This window comes from Vitis riparia, chromosome 2 (genome assembly GCF_004353265.1).
Source record: "Vitis riparia cultivar Riparia Gloire de Montpellier isolate 1030 chromosome 2, EGFV_Vit.rip_1.0, whole genome shotgun sequence".
Lineage (NCBI taxonomy): Eukaryota > Viridiplantae > Streptophyta > Magnoliopsida > Vitales > Vitaceae > Vitis > Vitis riparia.
The window spans coordinates 18,498,266-18,505,653 of NC_048432.1; positions in this window are offsets into that span (position 1 = coordinate 18,498,266).

Genomic DNA, 7,388 nt, shown 5'->3' on the forward strand with positions numbered 1-7,388 from the left:
AATCAGGTCACATGGATGTTTGCACGGTTGAAAAGCACTGATTTGATAATTATTTTGTTATAAGACCTATTTTGTAAATTTTTAATGAAACGTTTTTATCTTAAATTCTCTCATACTGTGACGTTGTGAGGTTGAAGGTTCAAGTTAAAAGTGATACTATATTGATATGAGAAAAATAAGAATGATAATACTAAAAAAATTAAATTAATGATTTAATAACTTATTTTAAGTCATCTAATGAATTAAATATATTGGATAAAATAACTAATATTACAATTTAAAAATATAAAATAATTTTAAATATTCAATCAAAATATTTAATTTATTTTAAATCTTAAATCTTTCTTATGTATTTTGTCTACATTTAATGAATTATTTTACAGTGACTATTTTGTTATTATTTTACATATCTATAATACTTTAAATATTGATATTTAAAAAATACTTTTATTCTTTTTAAATAGACATAGTAAACATTAATTAAAATTAATATATGGTTATCATGTGTAAATATAATACTTTAAATTTAGATATTTAATAAATAAGTTTATTATATAATACTTAAATATATATGTTTAATGAATAAATTTATTTTTTAAATATTGATGAGAGTAAATATCAACTAACATTAACAACAAAAAAATTTGGTTAAAATTAATGAGGGCACAAAAATTTGTTCCATGATTTGAAAAAAAAATTAAGTTAGTTTTATCAAATAAATTTTAATATTTAAAGTAAAAATTAAACAATTATTTTTAACACTAATTTAAACATAATTTAATTTAAATTATTGAGTAAAAAAAATATTAAATAGGACCAAATAATTTTTTGAAGTATAACACTTCCCTTTCTTATAGAATATGATGTCATAGGGATGATTCGACACTTGCTAGTATTAGAAATATAGTAAAAAATATATATTAAACGCAATTTTTTAATTAATTTTTTAAATAGTTTTCTAAATAAAATCAATACAAACTAGTTTATAATAATATACGGTAAGACATAATATGACAACTTACAAACTAGTTTATAATATGCTCAAACTCTTTCTATATCTATACAATGATAATATATATATATATATATATATATATTGAATTTTTCATTAAATATCAAATAATCTCGTGAATTTTTATTTGTACTTTTTTTTTTAAAAGGTGATGTAAGTAGTGTTCCCTAGTATAAAACTTTCATTAAGTACCAAATAGTCATACCTACAAGTTAAAAAATAAAAATACCATAAAAAATAGGCGAACATCATTTGTCCAATTTGCAATATTATCCACTTTATAATCTTATGACTTTAAAAGTGTAGGGAATTAAACCGAATTCCCAACTCGTGAGAAACAAAAATTAGAGAAAACACATGCCAAAGAAAAACAATCACACGCACAAGACAGTATGTACGTGGTTCGGCAATTTGCCTACATCCACGAAGTTGTAGGGATATCACTATTATCAGGAAAGAATACAGAGTACAACCAAGTGGTTACAGTATTCTTTCTATATATATAACACGGCAACACCACCACACTAAAAAAACCCTAATTACAAAAGGTGGTTCCATAATGGGCTAAACGGGCCCAACAGGCCTCAATAAATCTCCCATTAAAAAAGTCATGCAATATTATTCGGATCGGGTCGTCAAATCGGATCAAATAAGACTAGGCTCCACAAAGCCCAACAAATCTCCCACTTGGAGACTAGTTCAATCACCAACATCAAACCGCTATCCTCCAAAAAACAATTCCTCATCCATACAACTCATCCTTCTGTCCTCAAGCTAGAAGACCAATTGAAGCTGCGCACAGCTTCAACTTCTCAATAGCGACACCCTTAGTCAACATGTCTGCAGGGTTCTTAGATTCACAAATCTTCTCAAGTATTACCAGTTTATCCTCAACAAGATAACAGATAAAGTGGTATTTTGTTTGTATATGTTTCGACTTTGAATGAAAAGCTAAATTTTTAGCAAGAAAAATTGCACTATGACTGTCACTGTGTAGAATGTCCATCTCCTACTTCTTACCCAATTCTATCTAAGAAACCACGTAGTCAAATCATCTCCTTTCCAGCTTCAGTTGCTGCAACATACTCAGCTTCTGTAGTAGACAAAGTAACAATCTTCTGTAGATTTGAAGTCCATGATATAGTTGTACCACCTAGAGTAAAAACAAACCCAGTATTACTCTTTCTACTATCAATATCACCAGCAAAATCAACATATACATAACCCTGTAGTTTCAAACTTGCACCTGTGAAACAAAGACATGTATCTAATGAACCCTTCAGATATCTTAAAATCCACTTAACTGCCTCCCAATGCTGTTTTCTAGGCCTACTCATGAATCTGCTCACAACTCCCATTGCATGTGCAATGTCTAGCCTTGTACACACCATAGCATACATCAAGTTGCCAATAGCTGAGGCATAGGGCACCTTGCTCATATGGTCCCTTTCTTTTTCTGTCTTCGATGACTGTTCTTTGCTTAGTTTGAAATGACTACCCAAGGGTGTGCTCACTGGTTTAGCTTCATTCATGTTGAACCTGCTGAGAACTTTCTTCACATACTCTGACTGTGAAAGCTTCAATGTACCATTAGCCTTGTCTCTAATGATTCTCATACCAAGGATTTGCTTTGTAGCTCCCAAATCCTTCATTGCAAACTGTTTGGACAATTGCTTCTTTAAATTATTAATTTTCTCAATGCCAGACCCTACAATAAGTATATCATCCACATACAACAGTAATATGATGTAAGAATTGTCAAATGACTTAACATAGCAACAATGATTAGCTTCACATCTCTTGAACCCAATTTCATGCATAAAATTGTCAAACTTCTTGTACCACTGTCTAGGAACTTGTTTAAGGCCATACAAGCTCTTTCTCAGTTTGCAGACTAGATTCTCTTGTCTCTGAACAATGAACCCTTCTGGCTGAATCATGTAAAGTTCTTCCTCCAAGTCACCATGAAGGAATGCTGTCTTCACATCTAACTGCTCAAGATGTAAGTTTTCTGCAGCCACCATTCCAAGTACAAGTCTAATTGTTGACATCTTCACAACTGGAGAAAATATATATGTGTAGTCAATGCCCTCCTTCTACTGGAAACCTTTAACAACTAATCTGGCCTTGTAACGTTTGCTACCATCATGCTCATTCTTTATTCTGTATACCCATTTGTTGTGCAAAGCCTTCTTCCCTACTGGCAATTCAGTCAGTTCCCATGTCTGATTCCCCAACAGGGAATCCATCTCATCCTTCATGGCTAACTCCCACTTGTTTGAATTCTCATATTGCAAGGCTTCATCATAACACTCTGGCTCACTACCATCAGTCAACAAGAGATAATTTAAAACAGGTGAATAACGTTGCGGAGGTCTAATGTTCTTAGAAGATCTGCAAACTTCAGCTACAGGTATACTCAAATCTACTTGTAAATTTACATTCTCCTTATCTTCGTCACCCCCTTTTTGGATAGTACTTTCAGTTAATTCATCTAAGTTGACAAACTCAGATTTCTTTTGATCTATCTCTGTAACATATGACATTACAGTTGACCTGTCCTTGTACATAACCTGTTCATTAAATATCACATTTCTACTTCTGATGATTTTCCTGTTTTGTTCATCCCAAAACCTATAGCCAAATTTCTCATCACCATAGCCAATGAAAAAACATATTTTTGACTTTGCATCAAGTTTACTACGAGCATCAGAATCAATACGAACATAAGAAACACAACCAAAAACTTTTAAATGTGAAAACTTCACCTCTTTACCGCTCCAAACCTCCTCAGGAAGTCTGAACTCCATGGGAACTGATGGTCCTCGGTTTATCAGGTAAGTTGCAGTGCTAACAGCATCAGCCCAAAAAGTTTTTGGTAGTCCAACATGCAACCTCATACTTCTAGCACGCTCATTGAGAGTTCTATTCATGCGCTCAGCCACACCATTCTGTTGTGGTGTCCCAATAATAGTCTTCTCCATCCTAATTCCCTGTGCAGCACAATACTCACTGAACCCTCCATCTATGTACTCTCCTCCATTATCTGACCTCAAACATTTTACTTTCAAACATGTTTATGTCTCAACCATGGCCTTCCACTTCTTAAAAGTTTCAAATACATCAGATTTATTTTTCAGAAAATAAACCCATACCTTTTTGCTTGAGTCATCAATAAAAGTGATGTAGTACCTTGAACCTCCAAGGGATGTAATCGGAGAAGACTCCCACAAATCAGTGTGTACTAGTTCCAATTTTTCAGCCTTCGGTGTCCTGCCAGTTTTCAATAAGCTCACATTTTTTTGCTTTCCTAAGATGCAACTTTCACACATGTCAAAACCAATGGACTTCAATTCTGGTAGTTTTTTTTTACAACAACATCTTCATCCCTTTCTCACTCATGTGACCAAGTCTACGGTTCCATAAGCTTGTATCAGTACTTGCATCAGCAACTACAATTGTGTCTCTTGGACATGAGGTCATATACAGAGTACCAGTCTTCTTTCCACGAGCCAATACCCTAACTCCCTTTGTAACCTTCCAAGTACCACCAACAAATAGTATTGCATGTCCTTTATCATCAAGTTGTCCAACAGAAATCAGATTTCTTCTCAGGTTATAAATATGTCGAACCTTATCCAGTAACCAAACAGACCCATTGGGCAATGATATCCGGACGTCTCCCATACCCACAACATCCAAGGTTAAACCATAAGCCAAATACACCTTACCAAAATCACTTACAACATAATTCTGTATGGTTTCTCGGTGTGGAGTGGTATGAAACGAAGCTCTTGAATCCAAAACCCAATCATCAAGTGGATTGTCTACTGCAAGAAGTAATGCATCATGTACCTCTTCCGTTACAGCATTAGCAGAATCATCTTCATTCTTCTTCTTAAGACTTTTGCATTGCCTTTTAAAATGACCTGTTTTCCCACAGTTCCAACATTGTACTTGTTGGCCTGATCTAGATTTGCTTCTGTTCTGATTATAATTTATGGATTTTGATCTACCCCGGTTTGAATTTTTGTCATTACCTCTACCTCTTGTCTCAAGGTTTAGGGTAGAACCAGATCCTGAGGTTTCACCTGCATCTCTTCGGCGAATCTCCTCGGCCATAATTAAATCTCGTATATCATTGTATTTGAGTTTTTTCCTTTCCCGTAGAATTGCTTACTACCATCCTCATTGCCTCCCAACTATTTGGTAAAGAAGCCAAGACGATCATAACACGAATCTCATCATCAAAATCAATTTCTACAGACGATAATTGATTTGTGATTGTATTAAATTCATTCAGATGTTGTGCTACTGATGCATTCTCTGCCATCTTCAAATTGAACAATTTCTTCATCAAATGCACCTTATTATTTGCGGACAACTTTTCATACATACCGGACAAAGCCTTCATCAGATCTGCTGTGGTCTTCTCCTTTACAACATTGTGTGCAACAAACCTAGACAGAGTTAACCTAATAACTCATAGAACCTGTCTGTCAAGAAGCGTCCATTCCTCAACCTTCATACTCTCAGGTTTTGTCCTTAAAAGAGGCAGATGCAATATCTTCCCATAGAGATAATCTTCAATTTGCATCCTCTAATACGCAAAGTCTGTGCCATCGAACTTTTCTATTCCAGACGTCTTTCCTGCTTCCTCTACCATTGCTCCCACTCAAACCTAACCCTAGGCTCTGATACCAGTTGTAGGAAATTAAACCGAATTCTCAACCCGTGAGAAACAAAAATTAGAGAAAACACACGCCAAAGAAAAACAATCACACGCACAAGACAGTATTTACGTGGTTCGACAATTTGCCTACATTCACGGAGTTGTAGGGATATCACTATTATCAGGGAAGAATACAGTACAATCAAGCGGCTACAATATTCTTTTTATATATATAACACGGCAACACCACCACACTAAAAAACCCTAATTACAAAAGGTGGTTCTACAATGGGCTAAATGGGCCCAACAAGCCTCAATAAATTTCCTATTAAAAAAGTCATGTAATATTATTTGGATCGGATCGTTAAACCGGATCAAATAAAACTAGGCTCCACAAAGCCCAACAAAAACCTCTTCACATAGTAAATGTATAAGCCAAAACAAACTCTTGTATTAAGATTGAAGGGAGGACTAGTTCTAATACTATTCGAATACAAAAAAGTTATAATATCTGTACATACCCCATCACATCAAAGTTTTATTCAACATTTCATTAGAGGTATAAACTACAAATCAATTAGGATTATAAGCAAAATTATTATTATATTTTTGTTAACATGCTCTTTGAGGGTACAAGGCCTTTGTATATTATATTAAATTAATTGATTAAAATAAACTAATTTGTGAATCTAGCATTTCTTAATTGAAAAATAATTTATTTTTTATATAAATGTCTTTTATTATTTCAGATATTTATATGTAAGATTTAAAAAGAGAATTATTTATAAAAGAAAATAACGAGAGCATTTCTGTCCAAATGAGACCAAAATAAGATGAAGAGTTAAATTTTAAAATTTGGGTTTTCAATTACTATTTTAATTAAATAACCCTATTATAATTTACTTGACTAATTTCGTAAAAAATAGTTTTAAAATTTTACTATTTTATGTACATTTTTTGGCCTCATTTCTAAAATCAAAGACAGGAGAACATCATCTTTCTTACGGATATTAATCATAATAATGTTTAATTTAAAATCCATAAATATAATTCCAAAAACAATCCACTCTAAGAAAAATTTTAAAATTAGGAACAAATGCAATGACTTTGTTTGAAAATTGTTTTCGAAAACAATTTTATAATTTTAAAAAGAATTTATCAAATTTCTTATGGAAAGTATTTTTGCGAGAATTTGTTACGAAAACAATGTTAGGTATTTTTTTTAGAATGGTACAACCCATAATTGAAAATATGGATAATTTAAAATTGGTTTTAAAAGTTGATTTTTTTTTTTTTAACATCCATTTTAAAAAAATATTCCCAACACAACTCAGACATCATTTCAATTTTGTTCCCAAATTTCCACTAAATGGTTTGTTCTTAACAAACATCAAAAACAAAATGAAACAACCTTTTTGTTTACCAAAAACAAGAACAAAACAAAAGGGGAAATGCTCATCAACACTACCCAAATCGTTTGTTATTAACGAACTTACCAACTAACCAGCCAGCCGTTTTCTCAACCCGCATTGATGCCTCTAGCCAACCCGAGGAGGCAGAATCGCTAAATGGTCACCATCAAAACGACGCCGTTTCAGCTTACCCGAAAAAGAATTAATTACAACCCCTAACCCACCCAAAAAAAGGGGAAAAAAAAAGAAAAAAAGATAGCAATAAAATGAGATGATGATGATGATGAAGAGA